This window comes from Eptatretus burgeri, chromosome 3 (genome assembly GCF_056783735.1).
Source record: "Eptatretus burgeri isolate ZD-2024b chromosome 3, Ebu_testis_v1, whole genome shotgun sequence".
NCBI classification, from domain to species: domain Eukaryota; kingdom Metazoa; phylum Chordata; class Myxini; order Myxiniformes; family Myxinidae; genus Eptatretus; species Eptatretus burgeri.
The window spans coordinates 30,214,475-30,242,235 of record NC_140963.1 but is presented as its reverse complement, the minus strand read 5'-3'; the positions used below and the strand labels follow the sequence as shown (position 1 = coordinate 30,242,235).

The 27,761-nt window shown below is 41.0% G+C and overlaps 1 protein-coding gene and 1 pseudogene across 3 annotated transcripts in view; one reads left to right on the top strand and one right to left on the bottom strand.

Annotated features, from left to right (window-relative positions):
* The window catches only part of LOC147029619 (poly(rC)-binding protein 3-like), a 481,413-nt gene that overhangs the window by 419,687 nt on the left and 33,965 nt on the right, over nucleotides 1-27,761 (bottom strand). The gene's annotated exons all lie outside the window — the stretch shown is intronic.
* Nucleotides 9,542-27,538, top strand: LOC147029620 (uncharacterized; annotated as a pseudogene).

The window sequence follows — 27,761 nt, the reverse complement described above, 5'->3', positions numbered from 1 at the left end:
ACAAACCTTGCCAATGTATGGCTCTTATTACAAGTGACATACATCGATAGCATGATTGTGTTTGCCTGAGGACAATTCGAATGCAAACAGGTTTTGGTTCTGGCTCAAGCTGCTTGAGACATGGAGAACTTCTGAATTTACTTGTGGAGGCAAAGCATGAGTAATATCATGTAGTTTTTTTTTTTAAAGTTTCATCCAAATTCTTATGGTGTTTGTGTTGGTAAGCAAAACAAGCAAATATAATGGTATCACAACAGTTGCAATGGTGGTTTGCCTGAGACATAACAGAACACAGGGAAAGATTGACAATGCAAAGTTTATCAATACAGGACTTTTGAAATGACGCAATTGCTCCACAATGCATCAATGCACATGCACAGAACCCCTGAGCAGCAATGGTGATTGGGGAATAATACATCGTGCGTGTGAGGTCGGAATTTATGTGCTGGCCGATATGTGTCAACTGCATTGAGTAAATTCGTCTTCAAGATCTTTCTTCAACGCCATGATTTATTTAGCCAAGAAGGCTAACCGAGCTCCGAAAAGAACTCAAAAAGACTTTGAAAAATACCTGAGAAAAAGGGGGGCAACTGCGCACAACAAAAGAGATGGAGAACCTTCCCAGTTCATCGACAGGGTTGAGACCCTGCAGCTGTCCATAGTGCAGATGACTGACTATGTGGACTAGCACAGGCTTCAGAGAACTTTGGACAGGTGCTCGCTACCAAAACCCTCGATCATCGCTGCCAGTGAATGGACAGTGAACCTTGCAGGGGTGCCTGCGGTAAACATGCCAAGCTTGGTGATTTATTCAATCAGTGTGTAATTGAAAGACGATGCTGTGTGGCATTAACCTCAAAGTAACGGTTATCAACTCGTCGAGAAAGGACATCTTCACAACGTGAAAATAAACAAAGTTTGTGCCAGATATATGGACGTGTGAGCTTGATGTATCAGGCAGATGTTACATGAGGACTTTCCTGAGGGAGACACCGTATCTGGTTTGGGTGCATTTAACAAACGGGAAGGTCCTATCTGAATCTCGTGAAGGCACAAGGTAAGTTTAAAATCAACTCTTAAAATTACATTTACTCTTAATCATGTTGGGGGTGGGAGAGGAGGGTCGAAGATGTTATCGATATATTGGTTATTTAGTTTGGGGGGCACAAGAGAAGTAATATTATATTGTAGCGGTTTTGAGAAACCGCTATAGTAAATGTGCACTCACGACATGTCGGTCCTTCAGTGTAGTTATTTCCATAATAAATGTTTAGAATAGTCCCTTCCCTTTAGATGGGTCAGTGGTATCCAAACTGCGTTGGAACGGGTAGATTAGGATTCACCCCTATTTTTTATTTTGCACATGGAAGGTTGTCAGCAAGGCGTTGGCCGCCATTTGATGCGGGTGTATGCCGATCCCTTCCTTACATTCCCTTTATCGTTAATTTCCTCTCTTTCTCCCTTTTTTCACACCACATGCAAGTACACGCGCTATTCTTTAATACAGACCGTCACTTGATACGATTTCTTCCCACACACACGAAATGCAATAAAGACGTTAAGTACAGTTACATAACCTCAAACTCCCCTGCTCTAAAGGAGATCCATCATCCCACAACCCTCAACCATTAACCCCATCGTAAGCCTTCATGATGGCTATCATGTGCTGGGCGATGTTTGGTCAGCATTGACCTTGGAGAAATCGGCTCCATTCGTTTCCCCATAATTGTTCTTACATGCCTCAAAACAGCCGAATGCTCGCTCGCCTTAAGCGGTGGCAAGTGAGGTCTGACTCGCACGACAGCCAGAAGCCCCGACTGAGAAGACTTGCTGCAGAAACTCGAATGGGCAGGGCTAGGGAGGAGGAACGCCAATCTGCGCACAGGTCCCACCCAATGATACGCACATTCTCGAAGCTTCCAGGCCCGTCTTATAAAAAAAAGCGAACCCCAGAGCGTTTGCTCAAGGCTCCTTTCAACAGTCATTTACACTGGCTCCTTTCAACGGTCGTTTGCGCTCTCTTTTTCAACATGCGCCGGACACTCTGTTCCCTGAGGTCACGCTACTGGTTCTTGGCACTTTCACCCCTTTGGTTTTGAGCTCAAGATCTGTCATCACGAGCAAGGAGCAGAGGGGGCGGGCGGAGCCAAGATGATTAATAGGACCGAAAACAAGCTGCACTACAGACACATCTGGAAGGATCGCACACTTAGGATATGCCCTCACACATCTTTTCTGCTGCACCTTTCTCAGTTTCCCTTTTCAAATACACTCGCAACACACACCCACATGCACGTCACTCTTTTCCACGCACCCTCGACACCTCACTTCTCTCCCTTAGCGTTGAATAGTGGTTGTGAATGATCGGACCCATGTGCTGTGTTAGTGGTAGGTAAGGCACTTGTTGAGTTTGTTCTGATCTCATTGCTGCACAAATTGCTTAATCCTCATTTCTCCCCATGCCATTAAAATCCTTATGTTCCCCCCCCTTTTTTTGTTTCCAGCTCCTCACTTGTGTAAATAAACCTGTTCTTGTGGAATCTATTTCTGATCTGTCCATACCCATCTTTTCCACCATTGGTCTAGCACTGTCTGCACATAGATAGCTTGGGAGGTTGAGATTCCTGATAGTTCAGTTTGCAGGGTCCTGCATGTGCCAGCAGTACAGCTCAGCTGCGTTCAAGATCACCAGATAAGGTAAGTAGCACATTTGCCGAAAGTGCGTTCCCTGGTCAGGGGGCCACGGGATCCCCAGTTCAACAGTTGTTAGATGGACGGATACTGGGACTTGTGGTTACTTGATTGGCGTTCGCAATGCATCGTAGTTGTGTCAAAGAGGTGAAGTTATTTGTTCCCAGTGGCCTTAGGTATGGGTAAGTTCAAAAGAAACTGGGGATTTCCCCCTCATAGGAGGCTCAAGCCCCAAGACCTCGAGCAATTTATTGCTGAAAGGAGGTGTGTGTGTGTGTGTGTGTGTGTGTGTGTGTGTGTGTGTGTGTGTGTGTGTGTGTGTGTGTGTGTGTGTGTGTGTGTGTATGTGTGTGTGTGCGCGCGTGTGCGCGCGCATTATCCGCTGCCACTACTCACTTGTATCAACAGGAAATGGGAGGAACCTGATACCTCTCAACCACTGATATTTAGTGTCTTTTCTATACTAGCAAGTTGTCTATGCCTGCAAGTTGTCCTAAACAGGATAGAGGTGGAAAAAAAAATGCAAACTGGGTCTTCTGTCATCGAGCTGGCAAGCTGGGAACAACAATTCACATTTATTGCCACATCTGATACAATTAAAATGCTCTAATGGTGGTGTGATGCTCCATTTGAAACTGTTTGTTCGATAAATGTGGGTTTTTGATGCCGAGGGTCCGTAATAAAAATTTGTATTGGTGTCAAAACCAGTGTCCAATTGCAAATTAATGGTAGGATTTTCGTGAGTCTGATTTGCATCCAACAACATAACAATTATCGTTTAGCATTTTGAAATTGACATTCTTTCATTAAATTTCTGAAAATCATGTTTAAAAGACGATTTGACTTACAGATTTCACCCTCGCAACGGCAGGTTAAAAGTGCCCCAGCTAGCGGAAATGAGTCACTGAAAATGCGAACAGAGCAAAAGGCCTCGTTAGCCATTTTGAAAGTCCTGCATTAGTTTTTTTTTTGTCAATTCACCAAATATTGGCTTTAAATAGAATTGCAAATGAGACGGGCATTTAAAGACTGATGTGGGTGGTCAATTTCACTTTCAACCTTCCTACTAAATAATTTTGGGTAAAATTGTGTCAATTGTCAACTATCTAACAAAGAATGCTTTGTTTACTACTCCATACAACAGAACAATAACAACAAAAAAAGTTTGCTTCTCTGAAGAAGGCAATGCATACAAGAACCTCAATTACTGTGTAAATTTAGTGTACATCAATTTTTTATTATTATTTCATATGCAGGCTGTGGCTGCTGGTTGCATCATTGCAGGAATTAAAGCTGTGCTGCTGATGTGGTACCCCATTTCCAATAAGCTGGTACTCATTTTGACAATGTCGGGAGGATGACTGGCTGAGTCAACCCACCTGATGTTATTTAACAGTCCAACAGGTACTCAAACTCAAGACCATAAGATCTTAAGGAGGAGAGGAGATTGGGACCATACTCTGTGCAAAGCGTTGGTGCTGCTTAAGCAGTCTCCTTGGCTCTTGGGCACAATCCTGGATGGGTCGCCACTCCGACACAGTATACCAGCATTCTGGCACTCATTTTGCCGACCTTGGAAGGATGACAGGTCGAGTAAACCCCACCTGGTATTAATTCAACAACTCAGCGAGATTTGAACTCAGGACCCTAGTATCCAAAGCCCGCCACCCTAACCATTAAACCAAGACCAGGCTTTTAGGGTACATCAAATGAGATGCTGGCATAAAACCGTTTGGGACATATTGTAATTTTGAAGATGCTCATTAATTCAAAGATGTTTTTCCAAATCAATATATATGGTGGCACATCCAAATTGTATCTTTAAAAGGACTCATTTTGTGCTGGAGGGAGAAAACTGGACAAATGTCCAATTCCCATTAAAAAAAAACCTCCATATAGCCAGTGTAAAACAAAGCTTCTCCCACTGAAACCACAACCATTTCCCTACACGCAGTAAAGGTGTTGTTTTATACAAAAATTGGGTGTGTGAATGGCATGTAGCTGGTGCTTTAAAAAGAGATTGCCCAGGGCAGATGGGGCTCTTTAAATCTTCGCTGGTAGCTCACCTGGGAGAAGGTAAACTCTGATTTAAAACCACCAACGATGGAGCAAATAACACTCGATAAAACTTCTGTCTTGCGCGAAGGCTCATGTCAAGCCAAATACTTGGGTTGAGGGCCCCAACAGTAACCTCCACATTCACAGCGTGTGAAGGGTTCACACTTGCAGAATAACTGCTCAGGCCCTCTGCTGCAGCCAAATCTACCATATTTTGCCAACCCCGGAAGGATGACAGGCTGAGTCAACCCATCTGATGTTATCTAACAATACAACTCAAGACCCTAAAATCTTAAGGCAGCCACCTTAACCATTAACTCCCTTAAGGCAGCCACCATTGTCTCAACTTGATCATCATGTGGTTGGAACAAGGTGAATGGATACTATGCAAGCCATATTCACTTTAATCCACTGATGTACAGGTTCACTCAAGGAACCTATGGATGGCAATAGATGAGGGGTATGGCATCAGGTGAGGATACATTAGAAGTCATAACTTCAATTTTGCACATGAGCAGTCTGGGACTTTGGTCTCTTGGTGTTATATATGGTGGCAACATAATATGGCAGCATCCCAAGTTACTGAGCAGTCGTTTATGAAAATGGTTAAAGTAAAATTATCTGCACAAATATTGGAAAGAAAACACTTCCTTAAACAAATATTGGTGAAAGGAAAACACTGTGCAGATATCTGCAATTCTCAAGGAAAAAAAAGTAGGCTGACAGGATGGCCCAGAGGTATGCACACGACACTCGCCTGAAAGCTGTCCAGCCTGGGTTTGAATCCCGATCCAGCTATAAACGGTCATCCCAGTGTTTCACAGGTGAGGTGCTTCATCAATGTGTGCCATCCCTTGGACGGATGTTAAATGGACGTCGTACCGTCTAGTCCAGGCAATCTCGCCCATTTTTTTCACTTGATCGGGAACAAATTGCAACAGAATTTTTTTTAGGTATATGCATTTCTATGAGATCCCCAGAACACCATACTAAAAGTCCTAAGAAATCCCTGTTGCGGAAATACATCTAATTTGCATAAATCCAATATGCCGCCAGGTACCAACATCCATTAGGACCATACTCTGTGCAGAGCGTTGGTGCCGCCGAAGCAGTCTCCTTGGCTATTGGGAACAATCCTGGACGGGTCGCCACTCCGACACAGTATACCAGCATGCTGGCACTCATTTTGCCGACCTCGGAAGGATGACAGGCAGAGTCAACCCCACCTGGTGTTAATTCAACAGCTGAGCGGGATTTGAACTCAGGACCCCAGGATCCCAAGCCCACTACCTTAACCATTAAGCCAACACCAGGCATATAAATCCAATATGGCGGCCAATTAATTGTCAATATTGTGCCATATCTTTGCTCACAGATGACATATTTGGGTGATTTCAACTTCTAGAATGGGTATTTTGTATATAAGGATGCATTTAGCATACTTTTAAACTTCCCTGGAACAAAATCTCATTTGCATAAATCCAATATGGCCACCAAATATCAATATCTTGCCAAATCTTTGCTCTCAGATGATGTATTTTAGTGATTTAAATTTCTATAATGAGATCTTTGGATCCAAGGATGCATTTGTAATACTTAAAAATTTCATTGGAGGAATCTCGGACACTACAGTATTTAACCAAATAAAAAGCTCATTTGCATAATTCAAACTGACCACCAAATATAATTTGCTTACAATCCATGATATCCACAATAAAAATGGCTTGACCCAAAACGAATATTTGGTGGACTGTGTTCAAATTTGAGGTTAATTATGTTATTGTTTCTACATACATCATGATATATGTTGCTATTTTACAATCCCCCTGAGGTACCCCTCACTTAATGGAGCAATCCGGGGGAATCCCTGGGAAATTCCTGGGGAATCCCCATGGGAAATCCCCTTTTGACTGTTTCAATGGAAGTTCCAACATGGATGATATCATCATGTTCTACACAAGAAAGGCAAATTAGGGTGAGTAACCTGTTAAAAACTTGAATATTGTTATTACAGTCCTTCAATTAATTACATAGGTTACATCAAATTGACAAATTACCCATTTTCTTACAGAAATAAGTTATACATACGAGATGCTAAACTAACTAGCTTACCAAGGGGTTCCTAATGGGTGGTTTTAACATGTTTAATATATTAAGTCGGTATACTTGTTATTTATAAGTTTATAAAATGTTTTAAGATCTCTCATGGGTGTTTAAATAGAATCAAATATATGTTGACATTCATTGCTAATTTTTGTTTAATGTTATTATGTTTGTTCTCATGTAAATAAAGGTCATATTGTACAAAAGTAAACTACTTTAAAATATAGTTTGAGCAAGGCTAATCTTTAACTTGTAGGTACTGCTTTGCTGGAAATAAATAATAATTACAATAAAAATCTATTTGCAATTTTGACTAATTTAATATTCCACGAGTTCTCTGTGTAAATATATCATCTTTCTTTCAGATAAACCAAAGTTGAATGCTGTGTTATGTATCAACAATAATGGAGAGGTGTTGCATATGTAAAGAAACAACATCTGACACAAGACTGACTGTTGTTCTGCAAACAAAAGGCAGTGATGGGGTGAATCGTGCAAGTGAGCAACGTGGGAGTGACTTGAGAACTGTTCCAGGAGAAAAGGTACATGTGGAATCTCGTCGCAGGTACTGTAAAGCGGAGAACATTGCTCGTGACACAGCCTCTCATCAACAACCAATTGAGACACGATGTGATCTGCATTCAGTGAAAAAAACAGTTTTCAAGAGCACTGCATGTTCTGTGGACAACCTGCGAAATATTATAAGAAACGGAGAGAGGCTGATGTGTTTCCAGTCAGAACAACAGACTTTCAGGACACCGTGCTTCAGATTTGCCATTCCAGGAATGACAAGTTGTCTGAAAAGTGGTGTCAGGTAGACTGGCATCAGTGAATGATCTACATGCAGCAGATGCAATATACCATCAGCAGTGCAGTAGTAATTTTAGGACTGGGAAGAATATTCCCAGTCGTAAGCTACCTGTGGATATTGGGGACATAGCAAAAAAGGTTCAAAGTTGGAATACCTGCAACAAATGAGAGGACAGAAGCCTTCCTGAAAGTGGTACAGTTTTTGGAAGAAAATAAAGATGAGCAAACAGCAATAAAGGAACTTGTTCTGAAAATGACTGAATATCTTAAAGACACAGAGCATGAGCCATATACTGCTAAATATATGAAGGCAAAAATACAGCAACACTTTGATGAAAGCGTTGTAATGATGGTACTCCCTTCAAAAGAGTGTATGGTCACATTACGTGACACAGCCAGCTCCATCCTCTATGCATTTCATAAAGAACAAAAATGTAACAATGCTGAAGAAGAGAAACTAACTATTATCAAAACTTCTGCAAAACTCATTGCAAGTGATGTCAAATCTATGCATATTTCCAATGATGCCTACCCACCCATTGACAATCTTGCCAGTACAGGATGTGCTGTGAACTATATTCCAAAGACATTGCAAGTACTTTTAAGGACTTTGTTTGCTGGAAAAAGTGTTGATGTGAAGCTGGCTTCTATTGGGCAGGCTATCATGCAAGCAGTACGACCAAGAGCCATATTAGCACCACTTCAACTTGGCCTTGGGGTGCAGATGCACCATCACTTTGCATCCCGATTCTTGATAGACACACTTAATGAACATGGTTTCTCTTGTTCTTATGCTGAGGTGAGGACATATGAACGGAGTGCGGCAGTTGTACAAAGTACTGGGTATACACAAGAACACTACATACAATATGTTGCAGACAATGTGGATCACAATGTAGCAACAATTGATGGTAAAGGGACAATCCATGGAATGGGCATAATAGCCCTTGTTACACCACAAACACAAGCCCCAAGTAAACCTGTTCCCAAAGTGCATGTGACAGCTTTGGACATTGCTGATGTTGGCCACATAAACGTTGAGTATTTCAAGATCCCTCCAAACATCCCTCCTCTTATGTATCTCCTGCTTGTGTATGTTGCAGCAGAAGATCCAACATCACAATTAGATGTGCTGTGGAAGGCCTCTCTACTCCTTCACTCCCCCAGGCCAGCATGGTCTGGCTTGATGCAGATGTTACATCCCGGTCAGTACCCAGGCAGTTTTCTATAATGTTCCTCCAAATGATTGATCTTGACCCTAGTGATCCATCCTGCATCTATTCTACACTGAAGTTTGTATCATCTCATGCTATTCAGTACAATGTCACACCTGTCCTGATATGACATTCTATCAGCCCTTATACTGGAAAGCATTAACAATTATCAGGTCCCAGGCAATTGACAGTGACTTAAATGCATAGTCCTCCGGCTAGGAGGATTTCACAAGGAGATGAGCTTTCTAGGTAGCATTGGACATCTTATGGATGGTTCAGGACTGAAGGATCTCCTTGAGGTTGTGGATGCTAGCAACACTGTGAGCCACATGCTAACAGGCAAGGCAGTATCCAGAGCAGTGCGTGGTCACATGTTGGTAGATGCTGCACTGAATACCATTCTCATGGTGGATGCATATAATGTGGCTTTACCAACCAGGGAGACAACAGTGGACCATGTAGGGGAGGTAGCAAGTGCAGATTGTGAGACAGATTGTGTCGGGACAATAGCTGTACAACAAGATACATGTACTTTCATAAACGATTTAACAGCAGCAGCAGAACTCGATGACAGAACAGTATCTTCTACCTCTACTATATAAGAAGTGTGTTCAGAAGAGGTGTTAGGAAGACTCCAAAGTAAACTGAACGAGAAGAAAGAAATGATGACTATGCAGACAGCAAAACTCTGGGTGCAGTATCTGAACATGGTGGACATCCTGTGAAGATTTCTCAAAGCTGAGCGGACAGGCAACTGGAAATTACACCTTCAATCAATACAATAAATGTTACCATACTTTGCAGCATCTGGACACACGCGATATGCAAAATCTGCACATGTATACCTGCAAATGATGCATAATCTGCCAGAAAGTCATCCAGATGTCCATCAGCAATTTGAGAAAGGGATACCATGTGGTAAAGCACAGTGATAGGTACTGGGCAGGACTATCCACAGATCTCACAATTGAGCAAGTGCTGATGAGAAGTATAAAGACACATGGAAGCCTGACAAGAGGAAAAGGAATGACAGAAACTCAGCGTTTGGTGTGGGTCCTTTCCATGCCAGCATGTGCAAATATCAACGAGGCCATGCAGAAGCTCAGTGGCATCTCATTTGAAACCAGTGACCAGCACAAAGACCTGTCAAAAGCTAGACAAGCTAGAGATGTCAATGACACCCTTGATCTTATCAGCTATCTCAGGGAGAGAGATCCATTCGCATGGGATCCGTCCCCATTTAACATTGCAAATGGCATGACAGCCCAGGAAGGAGTCAACGTTGAAAGATCAAGAACAGTTGGAGAAAAGATTCTAGCATCAATGGTTGGGAAATCTGTAGAAGAGTTCACCTTCCGGAAATGTCATCGAGCAGTGACACTTAATTCAAGATCAACTGTCAAGATCAAAGGAGAATCTGTGAAGGTAGATCCACAGTTGATCTTCCAGAGACTGGTAACCATTGGGGAGCGCTGTGAAGATCTACAGTCACTCTTCAAATATGAACTGTGGAGTTACCCCCCAGCATTGTTTGAATCTTCCTTCCTTCCCCTGCAGGCCAATAAGGCTGTCCTTGCCGATGTTCTCTGGAAGACCATGCAAGGGGAGAAACGAGAACCAATTGGAAATGTCCAGTATATTCTCGATGGTGGTGCGCTACTTCATCGTCTTCCATGGCCAAAAGGTTCCACATATGAGAGTGTCAGTCAGCTTCATGTCACATATGTTACACATAAATATGGGGCTGCTACCATTATCTTTGATGGATACCAAGATGGTCCAACAACAAAAGATGCCACGCACATGAGAAGGACAGGGGCTTGTTTGGGCATGACAATAAACTTCACTGGTGGATTGGTTATACAGTCCAAGAAGGAGGAATTCTTGAAAAATGTGACAAACAAACAGCGATTTATTGTTTATCTTGGTGACAAACCAGAGCGGGCTGGGTGTAATATAGATCATGCAAAGCATGATGCTGATGTGCTCATTGTCCAAACAGCTGTTGCATCTGCAAGAATCAAAGACACTGTCCCGATAGGGGATGACACGGACTTGCTCATCCTCCTACTGCACCATGCTGAACTGGATGCACATGACTTGTTCCTGGCCCCAGAGCCCAGGCAATCAGCAAAAAAGACCAGGATATGGTGCATAAAGCAGTCTAAGGAATTTCTTGGTCCTGATGTTTGTGACCATGTGTTATTTATTTATGGAATCCTTGGCTGCGATGCAACTTCTCGCCTGTTTGGATTGGGAAAGGGTTTAGCAGTAAGGAAGACAAAGAGTGTTGCCCTGTTCAATCAGCAAGCTAAGGTGTTCAGTCAAGGACATGTGGCAAAACAGGACATTATTGCAGCAGGAGAAAAAGCACTTGTGTCATTATATGGTGGTGCCAAAGAACAAGGACTGGACACTTTATGATACAGGCGATTTTGTGAGAAGGTTTCCAAGAGCAGATCTCATGTAGAACCTCAAACTCTACCCCCAACCTCGGCAGCTGCAAAGTATCACAGCCTCCATGTATATTATCAGATGATGGAGTGGAAAGGAAGAAGCAACAATATGAAGCTGGAAGAGTGGGGATGGCACATGGTGGATGGACAATGTTTGCCAATACAAACTGACCAGCTTGCAGCCCCATCAAAACTACTGGATGTCATCTGCTGTAACTGTAAAACAGACTGCAATACAAAGAGGTGCACATGCAGAAAGTATCGTCTGCATTGCAGTGCTGTTTGTGGAGAATGCCGGGGACAAGTTGTGCCAACTCACAGCTACCAGATTTCACTGATGACTATAATGATGACCTTAATGGGCATCTTCGGCAGGGTATTAATATGCCTGCAATGAAACACGAGCCAAAGAAGTGAGTGTCATAAATTTGATCACAAAATATCGATATTTGGTGGCCATATTGGATTTTATTAAATTCATCCATCATTTTATTTAAAACCATCCAATCAAAATATTAAACTATCCCAAATTTAGCCTTTGATCCCCTCAAATATTCTAGAAATATAAACCGCTCAAACATGTTGTCTGAGAGGAAATATATGGCAAAATATTGATATTTGGCAGCCATATTGGATTTATGCAAATGAGATGTGTATCAAAATCCATCCAAGAAAATTGTTAAAAACTCTAAATCCATTCTTGTATGCAAAAGATATATACTAGAAGTTGAAATGGCTCAAATATATCATCCAAGAGCAAAGATGTAGCAAAATATTGATATTTGACGGCCATATTGGGTTTATGCAAATGAGATTTTGTTCCAGGGAAGTTTAGAAGTATTCTAAATGCATCCTTGTATACAAAATACCCATTATAGAAGTTGAAATCACCCAAATATGTCATCTGTGAGCAAAGATATGGCACAATATTGATAATTGGCCGCCATATTAGATTTATGGAAATTTGACATATTTCCGCAACAGGGATTTCTTAGGACTATTAGTATGGTATTCCGGGGACCTCATAGAAATGCATTGCGCTAAAAAAATTCTGTTGCAACTTGTTCCCGATCGAACCTTATTTTGCCTGGACTAGTCTGCCAGTATCTGTTAGTGGGCATTAAAGATCCCACAGTGTCCTTCGTGAAGAGCAAGCGAGCTGTCGCTGGCACCCTGGCTAAATCCCAAATTGCTGCCCTAACCAGCAGAGGGCATTGCATCAGTGGCACAGCCACACCCTCAGCTAATGATACTACCCCACAGCCTTGTGCTGCACACAAAAGAATAATTAAAATAGTTCAGCTATATGCAAAAACTTAAATGACAATCCTTCAATCTCAAAGAGCAAAAAAAATATGATGAGGCACACAATGGAGTTCTTCCCTCCAGGCCTTCAAGACAGCTATTCACCACAATCTCAGATCATCCCCATCCAAAACAGTGATCTTTTCTCCCCCCATTAAAACACCCTCTCCCCCTCCCATATTTTCAAGTTTTTCCTTCATGAGAATTTACTTCTGTATCCATCTTGTCCACCCCCTGCATTCCCCCCTTCCCCATCATCCTTACCTGCATCCCTTGTCGTTTGTTGTCTGTTTAGTCTCCATCTATTTTGTCCCTCAGCCCAGCTGTTGGCATTTCCCCCTTCTCTTTCTGCTGTTCCTTTTGTTCTGTTGCATCCTGATCCATCGTGTGTTCCAGCTCTCCCACGAGCCTCGACACTGTATGCAAAAAATAATAAATAAATAAAATCACAAACACTTGCACTATGAAAGATAAACAGTGGCAAAATATAGCAAATGAGCTACAACCATTGGAGATTTCCATCAAACCAAGTGCTTCTGTAATACACTCAGAGTAATTTACGGTCAATCTTATTCAGACAGCACACCTCTCAGAAGTGCATATGCTGGTATCGTCATCGCAGATAAAGCTCAGATCCTTGGCTTGTGGAAGGAATATTTGAATCAACTTTGAATAGACCTGTCAACAATGAAGCTGATGCTATCAATGCTCTGCCTCAATGATGAATGGAAGAACATCCAGATAATTGAACCACCAACACAAAAGGAGGTTTAAAAATGGAAATCAAGAAAACGAGTAATGGAAAAATCAACACAACGAGATGGAATACCTCGATAAATTTACAAAAATGCTGAGCCACAATTAAAAAGAAAGTTAGTGTGTCTTTCTAATTCAACATGGGAAGTGGAAATTATAGCTCAAATCAAATGGATACACTCACGACGACTGGTTACAAGAAACCCTGAAAACACTTTAAAGATGAGGGCTGTATCTCCAAACATATCTTAAGCTTTCGATACAGTCTGAAAACCCTGTCTTGCTCTCCAAACTCTCTGCCTATAGCAACAAGGCCACAAGTGGCTTACTGACTTCCTTTATGGATACTTACATGTGGCTCTAACCAGAATCCTTACATCTCCTCTCCCTGTTAAGGCTGGAGTACCCCAAGGCAGTGTTTTGGGCCCAATCCTATTCCTAATCATCATCAACTATCTCTCTGACTCTGGAAAATCCCCTTTATCAATAAGCTGATGACTCCACACACTCTGCCGTGACATCCCTCATCCTTCAGATCGGCAGGCAGGAGCCTCTTCCCTCTCTTCAGACCTTCACAAAATCACAAGCTGGTCAAACACTTGGAATATGTCTTTCAATCCAGACAAATCTCACACTCACTCTCTGAAAGGAATGCATGGTAACAACCCACCCCAATGTACTTTAACAATCCTCTTGAGGAAGTTCACTCAAACTTCTGGGTCTCATTATCAGTCATGATCTTTCTTGGGCAATCCACATTTCAAAGTTGGCCTCCGAATCCAGTCGTCGACTCGGCATCCTCCGTCATACAAAGTCCTTCCTTGGCAAACCTCAACTCTTGTCCACTTACCAGACCTTCATCTGCAGTGTGAGAACTGTTCTCCCCTCTGGGCTGACACCTCTGCTTCACGCCTTTCCTAGCTTGACGCCATGGAAACCAAGGCCTTCAAGATTATTGGAATATTCCAGAATGAAGCTGAGTATATTGATATTTTTTTATATAAGATAAGACGAGTATATTGATATAAAACCATGATATTTTTACCCATGTCAAGTCCCCCCGCCCCTTTCCCCTACTCCACCTTCTTACAAAAATTTCCACCGTTTGCTTCTGTCTCCATCTTGCCTACCACATGCGTCCTCCCCGACTGCTCATTCCTCCTCACACCCATCATTTGTCCAAGTCTCCCATTATATTTTGTCATTCAATCTTGATGTTGGTGCCCCCCCCCACCACCCCTCCTTTCTATAGTGTCCCTTTTGTTCTGTTGCATCCTGATCTGCTCAGTGTTCTTGCTCTTCCATGAGCTTCAACTCTGTATACAAAAAATGACAAAAGAAGAAACGAGAATATTATGACTGTGGCAACTGTAGATGAATTCCAGTGTTATCAATTCCAAGCTAAATTATTGCAAGAGTGACATTGAGGAGAATCATAACATCAATAGCCGGTAACCTCCTACCTGAAACCAGGACTGGAAATTCGTGATTTGAAGGGCACGGCTAGGTTGGCCTCAAAAAGTGCACATTTTTGTAGGGCACCGAGGACAATTTCCAGGGTACCAAAGCCCCAAAATGGCAAAATGTGCTCAGGAACTGTGGCCAGATTAAAAATAGGACTGCGGACACTGAAGCTCACCTGGATAAACAGCAACAGTAACTCAAACCTCCCACAGATTCCCAAGACCCTGATTTGTTTTTTTTAATATGAAGTGAACAAACGTTGGTACATCTTGAGTAATGAAGGTTGTGGTCAGGTTTCATTGAAATTGTGTGTGTAGTTTCAGAGAAGAGAGCAAACACCTATTTTGGGGGGCTCAAACCTCCCACAGACCCCTCTCGACCCGTCTTTTTTATGCCGTGAACAAACGTTGGTACATCACAAGTAATGTAGGTTGTGGTCAAATGTAATCAAAATTGTTTGTGTAGTTTCAGAGAAGAGCAAATACCTATTTTTTTGGGGGGGGGGGTGGGGGGTGTGGGTGGGTAACTCACCCTGTCAATCCCATTAATGAGCACATATTTTGATGCGGTCAATACACTTTTGTTAGGCATTAGATATGAAGCTTGTGGCCAAGTTTCATCAAAATTGTGTTTGGTTCAAGAGATAATGACTGAAGCATTTACAGACTCACTGACTGACGAACTCACGCACTCACTCACCTATGGATACTGCACAATCACATAAGCTCACCGGACTAAAGTCCAGGTGAGCTAAAAGCACAAGGACAAATACAAATTGCAGAAATGTTCATCAAAAATGAACATTTACAAGAGGTGTATGAAATTAAGATTTTTTTTAAACGAAAAAGGTTAAAAGGAGAATTACCGTAACTCGATCAATTGTGCTTTTTCCTGAAAACTAGTGTTTACATTCATGCAAATTGCAAGCCAGGTGCATTCATTGCTACCAACAACATATTTAGTAAGCTTTACATTTATTCAACAATCAGCAGCATGCCCCTCTTTGACCTCTATATCCTCACCTTCACCAATTTTATCACAACACCTTTTATCGCCGTCTTCAACAAAAGCCGGAAACATCCTACCTGAAACCAGGGCAGGAAATTTGCGGTTTGAATGGAACCCCGAGACAATCATCATTATTGTTGGCAGATCAATCTTCATCTTCAGCATCACCACCACATGATGCAGATTTTAATGGGGACCATGAGGTTTGCTGCCGGGACGCTTACTGAAACCACTCCTCCACCACCTTTCCACTGCAGCTGTTGAGTTGAACACGTATGCCGTCATATCCGGCTTTATACGAGCAGTTCACATTCTCACACAGCAATACTATCGTATTTTACGATGATGATGTACGATGACTTCATCGCTGCCGTCGGGAAAGATCTAAACAGCAAAGGTGGTTCGTGTTACTGGAGCTGGAAGTCTCGACAAATTTTAGTTTGCCCCCCCCCCCAACTTGTCCCAAATCTAGATATACTTTGCCATTAAAAATTACCGAAATGCAAACACATACATGAGTGAACGCGGCACGATCGACAACATTTTTCTAACTGAAGTGGTGTTTGTACAGTACACGTAAAACAAACTGCAGTACGAGTACTGCCCGTTAATGCAGCGTGCACTTGCATCTGCTGTAGCCTGAAATATATCATCACTGGTTGAAAAATAAAATAAAAGCACTGATCAATAATTTCCTTGTAAAGAGCTTTTTTGTTTTTTTGTCAACGACTCACTTTCACGGTTTACACTTTTATGTGACAGGGGAAAGGAAAGGGGGGCATAATGGCCAATGGTGAGAGAAAGAACAGCCAAAGTGGCCATAGCCCTGGTAATCTTTGTGATGGAATTGTGGCAAAAAGATGAAAGCATCATGACAATGGCCCCCCTTAAACTTGTGCCTTGCCTGAAACACAGAGTTCTTGTTTCTGATCCAGCAGAATAACGATTGACATGTCTTTGTATTGCACAAATTACAAGAAAAATTCCAGTAACCACACAAGAATCTCGATGCTGCATTTATTTACTTGACAATGGCTTTTGATATGGTCAACAGGAAAGGTCTTTGGAGACTTGGAGCCAAATTTTGTCAAAATAAATTCATTCACATGCTGGAGAGTTTATACAACACGATACACTGTGCAGTGTTTTAAAGTGTACACAGGAGGGTCGAGCCACTCGCGGGGGTAACGTTCTTGAAAATCCCCGTGAACCGCGAACTCACAACGGGCAAACTTAGGGGGCAATGGGGAATGTCGGGGTTGGGACTTCAGCTTTACAATTTGTCCAAAATGTACCCTTTAAATTAAGGTGTTTGTGCATTTTTTGTGCTGTTTATTTTCATTAATAAAAGAGTTATTAAATATAAATTTTTTTTAAAAAGAGCTGGTAATCGTTCATTTTGCTGACCTCAGAAGGACAGGCTGAGTCAACCCTCCTGGTGTTATTTAACGGCCCAACATGGCCTCAAACTCAAGACCCTGGGATCCTAAGGCAGTGAGCTTAACCGTCAAGCCAACACCAGGCATATTTTCCTGTATCAAGAATGCAAAATAAAGTTTATTTTCTTGAGTTATTAAGATCATGAAATTTACCTTTAATAACAATGATGATAAACTTGATCCAATGGCAATGTTGATGGTGATGATTAAGACGAATTGATGCTGATGATTGTGATCATGATGTTGTGGGATTTGAGGGGGGGGGGAGTTTTGTGTGGAGAGCCCATTTTTAAGAGGCTTTATTGATTCCCAAAGAACGCAGCATCAATGAGCACCGCACATAGCCAGATTGGCAGCCTCTTCTTCATCCCGAAAACCATGCCATGCCCTCTAACGCTATCAATATCGATATATCGCATAATTATTGGAAGTACAATTAAGGCGATTTGTCTTCTTTAATATTCAAGTATATAATTCAATTTAAGTCGTAAGAGGTCGCTGTGTCGTAAGAGGCGACCAGGGTTGCGTCAGGAAGGGCATCCGGCGTAAAACATGTGCCAAATCACTATGCGGATCATACGGATGATCCGCTGTGGCGACCCCGAACGGGAGCAGCCGAAAGAAGAAGAAGAAGAAGAAGAAGAAGAAGAAGAAGATAATTCAATTTTCGCAAGGTTTTAAAGAGGTTTAAAAGCATATAAATAAATAAATTCTGAGTTTTAATGCCATTTCCACAAGTGTCCATTACACCCCCATATGTAATACATTACATTAGTTATTTGTACCTGTAGTTTGTGCCATTTATGGCATCCATTAAAACAATAAGTTTCCTGTTTGGAATGATTTTCAATTTTGTTTGACTGCCAGACAGGCAGACAGACTAAATAAGTCACCTCACTCCTCAATGTGCATGCTCGCTCGGGATGACATTCCATACAATTTACCAAGTTCAGAGCCAAAGTACTGCAAAGCTGCAGGTTCATGTTCCGATTCATGTTTGGATTCATATTTTAATATGTTCAAAAAATAAAATTCAATCAAAACGAAGTATTTCCTCGATCAAAGAATAATGTCGACAGACAGACAGCGACAGACAGAGTGAATCAATTGCTTCACCCCACTTTTCGCTTCTCTCTCGGGGTAATAACAAATAGTGTTAAATAAACGCATGTCTTGGCACACGCATTATTTGGTCTCCTCTCTCGTGCCATGGTGGGTGATGCTGATGACAAACAATGATAAGGGTACCGATTCAAATTAGAATGGATGCAAGTGCTGTTAAACCATAGCCATCTAAAAGTGAGGTCTAAATTAATAAAGCAATAAGTCAGATAGCTAATCTTTGCAGATAACTGTCTCATTAACCCACACAGAAGAGGAGCTTCAGATTATCATTGACTGGTTTGGAAGTGCATCCAAACAATCCAGCTTTCCCAAAAAACTTAAAAGATTGAGGGTACTTTTCCAAGCAGCTCCTCCAATGAACAACAGAATCTTCAACTATTGCTATTGAGGACACTGAGCTCAAGGTTTAAGACAACTTCACCAACCCTGGCAGCATATCAAAAGTTCGAGAAAATGATTTCAAGTATAATGCAACCAAAAATGCCGACAACTACACGAACCAAATTTGATGTCAAAATCATAAAGTATGAAGATAAAAGAGCAACAAATTTCACATACACTGTTTTAAGAATCATCCGAGGTTTGGAATGGCATGACGAAGTTCCCAATACTAAAGCACTGGGAAAAAAAAACCAAAAAAAAAAAAACCAACTCACAAGGCTGGAATTGAAGCAATGGTCATTAAAGCTCAGCTGAGGGGTCATGCTGTAAGAATGCCAGAAAGCAGACCACAATCAAGTCTTTTCTGACCTCCAGAATCGAAGGGTGACGGAGGTTATGTTTTCACTTCTCTCTATGTTTGTTTGTTACTTATGAAATCTCAAGATTTCGTAAGTATATTGATGACTTCCGTCCTCTGTTTGTGTGTTTGTGTGTTGGTGTGTTTGTTTGTAGGCACGATCACTCGAGAACGGAAGACGCTACCAATGTCAAATTACACCACGTGATTCAGGAGAGTGATGGCTAGCACTCATTAGATTTTGGTGAAAAAAATCGGTCAAAAGTCAAGGTCAAAGTGAGGTCAAACATTCGATTTTTGATGGTTTGGTACAGAATCATCGTAGAAACTTGTGGTTTGTGTCGCTACCTTCTCCAGAGAGAGCTTTTATTAGACAAGGTCAGAGGTCAAGTTGACGATTTCGTAAGTACCAGTCTATGACTGCTTGTTACTTACGAAATCTTTAGATTTCGGAAGTATATTGATTACTTCCGTTTCTGTTTGTTTGTGTGTTTGTTTGTTACTTACGAAATCTAAAGATTTCATAGGTATATTGATAACTTCGGTTTCTGTTTGTTTGCTACTTATGAAATCTAAAGATTTCGTAAGTATATTGATGACTTCCATACTCTGTTTGTGTGTGTGTTTGTGTGTTTGTTTGTAAGCGCGATAACTCAAGAACGGAAGAAGCTACCAATGTCAAATTACACCACGTGATTCAGGATGGTGATGGCTGGCACTGATTAGATTTTGCTCAAAGGTCAAGGTTACAGTGAGGTCAAACATTCGATTTTTGATGGTTTTGTACTGAATCATCGTAGAAACTTCTGGTTTGTGTCGCTACCTTCTCGAGAGACAGCTTTTATTAGACAAGGACAGAGGTCAAGTTGACGATTTCGTAAGTACAAATCTCTGACCGCTTGTTTGTTACTTACGAAATCTAAAGATTTCGAAAGTATATTGATGACTTCCATTTGTTTGTTACTTACGAAATCTAAAGATTTCGAAAGTATATTGATGACTTCCGTTTGTTTGTTTGTTTGTTTGTAGGCAAGATAACTCGAGAACGGAAGAAGCTACCAATGTCAAATTACACCACGCGATTCAGGAGGGTGATGGCTAGTGCTGATCATATTTTGGTCAAAATCGGTCAAGGGTCAAGGTCACAGTGAGGTCAAAAATAATTCCGTAAATTCATGTGGAGAAATGGAGTATTTTTGCTTCGCTCGACGTTACGAGTTCGTTTTAACTTCGATTTTAATTTTGTCTTCGGTTTTTGTGATCGCTTAGGACGCTGAAAACTCGGTTGTTGAAATTCTGGTAAAAATCGGATGTTTTGGAGACGTTTTTAGATTGTATAAAAAATATTTCACTCGACGAGTCACGGGTCGTCCCATGATGCAGTGCGCTCGAGCAGACGCGTCGTTGAGTTATGTTGAGGTATAATATAATTGCATGGAGAAATGGAGATTTTTGCTTCGGTCGACATTACGATTTTTGATGGTTTGATACAGAATCGTCGTAGAAACTTCTGGTTTGCGTCGCTACCTTCTCTCAAGACAGCTTTTATTAGACAAGATCAGAGGTCAAGTTGACGATTTCGTAAGTACCAGTCTATGACTGCTTGTTACTTACGAAATCTAAAGATTTCGTAAGTATATTGATGACTTCCGTTTCTGTTTGTTTGTTTGTTTGTTTGTATGTTTGTTTGTTTGTTTGTAGGCAGGATAACTCGAGAATGGAAGAAGGTACCAATGTCAAATTACACCACCTGATTCAGGAGAGTAGTGGCTAGTGCTGCTTAGATTTTGGTCAAAATCGGTCAAAGGTCAAGGTCACAGTGAGGTCAAACATCCAAAACATTCGATTTTTGATGGTTTGATACAGAATCATCGTATAAACTTCTGGTTTGTGTCGCTACCTTCTGGAGAGACAGCTTTTATTAGACAAAGTCAGAGGTCAAGTTGACGATTTCGTAAGTACCAGTCTATGACTGCTTGTTTGTTTGTTTGTTTGTAGGCAAGATAACTCGAGAACGGAAGAAGCTACCAATGTCAAATTACACCACGTGATTCAGGAAGGTGATGGCTAGTGCTGATTAGATTTTGGTCAAAATCGGTCAAAAGATCAAGGTCACAGTGAGGTCAAACATCTAAAAAATGATAACTCGAGAACAGAAGAAGCTACCAAGCCAAATTACACCACGTTATTCAGCAGCTTGGTAGCTAGCGCTGATTAGATTTTGGTCAAAATCGGTCAAAGGTCAAGGTCACAGTGAGGTCAAACATCCAAAATATTCGATTTTTGATGGTTTGGTACAGAATCATCGTATAAACTTCTGGTTTGCGTCGCTACCTTCTCCCGAGACAGCTTTTATTAGGCAACGTCAGAGGTCAAGTTGACGATTTCGTAAGTACCAGTCTATGACTGCTTGTTTGTGTTTGTTTGTTTGTAGGCATGATAACTCGAGAATGGGAGGAGCTACCAATGTCAAATTAGACCACGTGATTCAGGAGGGTGATGGCTCATGCTGATTAGATTTTGGTCAAAATCGGTCAAAGGTCAAATATTCGATTTTTGATGGTTTGGTACAGATAACTCGAGAACGGAAGAAGCTACAAATGTCAAATTAGACCACGTGATTCAGGAGGGTGATGGCTCGTGCTGATTAGATTTTGGTCAAAATTGGTCAAAGGTCAAGGTCACAGTGAGGTCAAACATCCAAAATATTCGATTTTTGATGGTTTGGTGCAGAATCATCGTAGAAACTTCTGGTTTGCTTCGCTACCTTCTCGAGAGACAGCTTTTATTAGACAAGGTCAGAGGTCAAGTTGACGATTTCGTAAGTACCAGTCCATGACTGCTTGTTTGTTTGTTTGTGTGTGTGTTTGTGTGTTTGTTTGTAGGCACGATAACTCGAGAATGGAAGAAGCTACCAATGTCAAATTACACCACGTGATGGCGAGCGCTGATTAGATTTTGGTTAAAATCGGTCAAAGGTCAAGGTCGCACTGAGGTCAAACATAATTCCGTAAATTCATGCGGAGAAATGGAGTATTTTTGCTTCGCTCGACGTTACGAGTTTGTTTTAACTTCGATTTTAATTTTGTCTTCGGTTTTTGCGATCGCTTAGGACGCTTAAAACTCGGTTGTCGAAATTCTCATAAAAATCGGATGTTTTGGAGACGTTTTAAGATTGTATAAAAAATATTTCACTCGCCGCGTCACGGATCGTCACATGGTGCAGCGCTCTCGAGCAGAGGTGGCGTTGAGTCATGTAATGGTTTTCCGTGTGTGCACTGATGGTGTTTTCGATAAAGATGGTGTTTAAAAGTCATTTTTTATCCCAATAAAGGTTATCGTCGCATGCCTGACTCGCTAAGCCGTCGGATTATGTAAAGATTGTTGGTGGATGGCCGAGTATTACGGTTTTGTGACTTTGATAAAATAATATTAAATAATTGCGTGGAGAAATGGAGATTTTTGCTTCGGTCGACATTACGATTTTTGATGGTTTGGTACAGAATAATCGTAGAAAATTCTGGTTTGCGTCGCTCCCTTCTCTAGAGACAGCTTTTATTAGACAAGGCCAGAGGTGAAGTTGACGATTTCGTAAGTACCAATCTATGACTGCTTGTTTATTTGTCTGCCTCTCTGTGTGCAGGATCTCTCAAAAACTTGTGGATGGATCCGCATGAAATTTAGTGGGCAGGTTGGGTGTGTAACAAGGCCGAACTGATTAGATTTTAGTGAAGATCCGGATCCGGATACTATAATTTTTATGCGATTCTTCACTATTGAAACAAGCCAAAAATAATATATGGCACGATATCTAAAAATGTTGTGGACGGATTCGGACAAAACTTGGACACATTGGATGTGTGACAAGGAAGAATTGATTCATTTTTGGTGAAGATCCGAATCCGGATCTGGACATGAGAATTTTTTATTTTTCAAAGTGATTCTTCACTGTTGAGAGATGGGCCAAAAACAATATATTGCATTTCAAAAATGTATTGGGCCCGACTTGTTCTCGTGGATCAGACATTACGTGGCGGAGGTATGCGGTCTTCCGGGTGCCATTCTAGTTGTAAACTGTCATAGTTTACAAAGTGAAAGCAAGCAAGCAGAGCTTCAGTCACTAATACACTGAGTATGCCAAGCTAGTTCTTGCTCCTGAGACACATCCAGATGGAACAATCCTCAGCCATACTGACTTACCATCAGGATACAGGACATATAGAACAGAAAACAACCTGGGGCTCAGGAGGAACTTTTCTGCCATGTTCCCAATAAAAAGTTAAAGGATGTGAGGGATATCCCATGGATGAAAGAAGTATAAAAAGGAACATTAGGAAACATAAACATCTCTTCCATAAAGCGAAAAGAACAGGGAAGGTAGTGGAATGGAAAGCATTCCATAAGCATCACAACAGCATCAGACAATAATTAAAAAAGGCTCAAAACGAGTACATACAAGGTATACTGAACACAGAAAACCTTTATTCAAAACCCAAATGCTTCTCGTCCTTTGTTGCGCACAAAAGGAAATATCGTGCTGGAATACCCATGCTCCAAACAACATAATGGATCACCTCAGATGGTCTTAGGAAAGCAGAAGCTTTGAATAAGCATTATGGATCAATGTTTATTCAGAATGACCCGACGATTATTCCATCAATGGACACATCTCCCATCCAATTCATGGCACGATTTGAAATAGATTGTTCAGGTATATTACAACTGTGAAAGGAACTTAACAAACAGAAAGCATGTGGACCAGATGAAATACCATTGTATGTAATGAAGGAATGTGCTGAATATTTAGCAAGTGAGGGCCAGGGAGTATTTTAGGCCAATTTTTTTTTATTTTAGAAAAAAAAAAAAGGTCAGATATATATATTTTTTATATCGCTCGATCGTACTGCAGCCTTTTTAATTAATGACAGCTATAGTCAAGTACACATAAGTATAAATAAGTTCAAAACAATCATCAGACGTTTAAATACCAATAAACCTCTTCAGGAAGCGTTCAAAGTTGGCGGTAAATCTTCTTCCTGAACGGCACCATATTTAAAGATCAGGGTCAAACTTAACGAAGAAACCTTAATGGCACATTTACCAGCATCCATTCAATGAATTCCACTTCGATGATAACACTTATATTATGTCTCGTAGTTAATCTACAAGGTGTTTACAAAGTCCCGTTACACCCTCCGCGGAACTTGATAAATGAACAGACAAAAGGTATAAATGTAAACTGTGAATACACCATACTTTTATTGTCATAAAAGCCAAAGTATTAACACGAAGATACGTGTGTGTGTGTGTGTATGTATATATATATATATATATATATATATATATATATATATATATATATATATATATATATATATGAAATACCAGGGTCGGTGATTAGCTTCGCTGACGGACCAATTAATTGTCCCGTTTGCCAAAAATTGTGAGAATGGTCACTTTGGCATCAATTTGTGGACTAAAAAGGTAGTGAGGCCAAGGCCACAAAGCCCATGTTACTTCCCTTACAAAGTTGTATCTATACCCTGAGTTTGGAGTTTGCAATTAAAAAAAATTGTGCCCATGCAAATGGAACAAAGCCAGAGAGAAAAAGAGAAAAAGAGAAAAATAGAAAAAAAGAGATTTATAAACTGCAGACAGATTGCAACATGCCAAACGTTTTTACCAAAAAAAAGACATGCTGAATAATGGCTCTCCTCAAACAGGTTGATTATTCACTCACTTTTACTGAATTGCTCAATGTCATGTCAAACAATGGTCATGTTAGCAACAAAAAAAAAAAACAGGAATTTATGAAAACAAAAAGTTAACAATAAAGCATCTGAAAATACAAAGCCCATCCGTGTCCGCTTTGTATACCGACTTCTATTTGTTCCATATGCTAAAAATTATGAAGACAGCTAAAACGAATACCAAAAAAATTGAAAATTTTAGGTGACCTTGACCTTTTGACCTCAAAAGCAATACGCTTGTGACCCGATATACAAACCCTGCTCAAATATGAAGTCAATCAGATGGAAATTGACAATTTATGCAACCATGAACTTTTCTTCTAAAATATAAATAAATAATATCGCCTTCTTCTTTTTGATTGGTGAAAAAAACTCAGTGATCCAACATGCAAATGCTTTAAATTTCAGGTCAATCGAATGAAAATTGACGACATTATGCAACCTTGACCTTTTGGCCAAATTATTAATTTGATGACAAAAGGTCAAATGGTAAAACATTATGGCCTGGACAGACACACATACCCACAGAAGTGATTGCAAAACTCCATCTGCATGGGGGATGGGCTAACGAGGTTGACACTCGGTGGAACGCATATCTCCGCCCAGCTGAACATTTTACGTTTTGTTTCCCACCAATAGGCTGGATCTGCATCCAGACCTGAACCAAAATCGAATCAGCTTGTTCTTTTTCACCTCCCCAACTCGTCCACAAAGCTTCGTCTGAATCCGTCCACGTTTTTAAATATCATCAATTATATAGTTTTTGGCCCCATCTATCAATGGTGAAGAGGAGGAGGAGGAGGAGATTGGGACCATACTCTGTGCAGAGCGTTGGTGCTGCTTAAGCAGTCTCCTTGGCTATTGGGCACAATCCTGGACAGGTCACCACTCCGACACAGTATACCAGCATGCTGGCACTCATTTTGCTGACCTCGGAAGGATGACAGGCCGAGTAAACCCCACCCGGTATTAATTCAGCAGCTGAGTGGGATTTGAACTCAGGACCTTCGGAGCCAAAGCCCACCACCCTTACCATTAAGCCAACACCAGGCATAATAGTGAAGAAAAATTATAAAAATCATTAAAAAAAAAATGTATCCAGATCCAGATGATCACCACAATCGATCATTTCATCGTTGACATACACTCAACGTGTCCACAAAGTTTTGTCTGAAACCGTCCATCACCTTATGAGATATCCTGCTCACAGACAGACAAATACACAAACAAAGAAACAGACAGAAAAATACATACAAACAGAAAAACAGCAGTGAAAACGACATCAGTCCACCTTCGGTGGCAGAGGTAATAATATTGAAAATGCTGATAATTGCACATCTACCTAATATACCGATACGATTCATTGGTTGCATAATAACATTTGGTTCAACACAAGACTTATTCAAACATTTAAATATATATATATATATATATATATATATATATATATATATATATATATATATATATATAATGTACTGTGTACCCTGCATGTGGACAGCAAAGTATTTGTTGTATTTGGTATATTTAAGATACACACCAGGAGGTTGACTCAGCCTGTCATCCTTCTGAGTTCGGCAAAATGAGCACCAGTGTACTGGTAAGGGGGACACTGTATCAGCGGCATAGCCGCGTCCCAACCAATGATGCAACCAGCAGCCACAGGCTGCACTCGATAGAGAGAGATTTAGGATACAAAGTATCAATGCGTATCCTGTTTGCTATTGTTTGAGCTGTCGTAGTGGCCTGGACCTTACAGCCAGAGCACAATATTCAAGATAAGTGAGGCTCCAGGCAATGTGCATGGAGAAGGTCTCAGGAGTACTGAGCAGCTGCCCCATGCCAGCACAGGCTACAGTACCCAGCACAGGTCGGCTGCAATAATCAGTGTGCTGAACGTTTTTACATCCTCTGAAGCACATGACCTGGTTTGCAAATTAACATTTGTTTTATTGCACACAATGAAAATATCATATATGGTTCTTCCAGCCACTGGGATATGTTACATAAATGACACCAACCATCATGACAAGTTTCCCATGTAATGCTATAAAGCGATTCTCGTGCATAGAAATGAATCACTATATCAGATAAGATTATCATTCCAAGAGATGATTGCATACTTGGTGTTGAGCCATTTTATTCAAATTCGATGGAATCCAATTGCTACCATGTATAATTTGGTCTTCTCAGCATGGAAAACGTCAAATATTTAAGATCATAATCATATGCATTTGTCCTTCTTAACACTTCAAATATCACAGCCACATCAAATGTACAACTCAGACAAATTAAATGTTTGGAAAACGAGAATGCAAAAATATAATAATGCATCTTTGTGTGAATTCACAGAATAAATTATATGAACAGACTTGCCAAAACGGCACAACGCTACATTAATCTCATACCAGGCAGAGTGCAATTGGTGTTAAGACTTTCCTGGAGGCACAAAGTCAAAGGAAAAATAGTTTTAATTTGCAGCCACAGCAGGAATCTGCTTTCAAGACAGCAGCAACAACCTCTGGATAAGGGGAGGGAGACTGGTTACACTGTGGGTGCGCTTGATGGGGCTAATGGAGCAACAGCTGCCACTGAAGCCTCAGCGAGCCCACCTCAATGATCCGGCACTTTATGACACACAAAGCACTCTCTAGTAACTGTGAACCTGGGGTGGGAGTCACTATGATCAGTTGCTAAATGAACTGGCTGCTCTCAGCACTAACTATATTCACCAGCATTGAGAAGGACATCGAAGGGATAATGATTTATGGTGGATACTCCCCAGAACCCCTTCCCAATTATAGTGGAAAATGCTATTTTGCTGAGCCGCAGCGCTTCTGCAG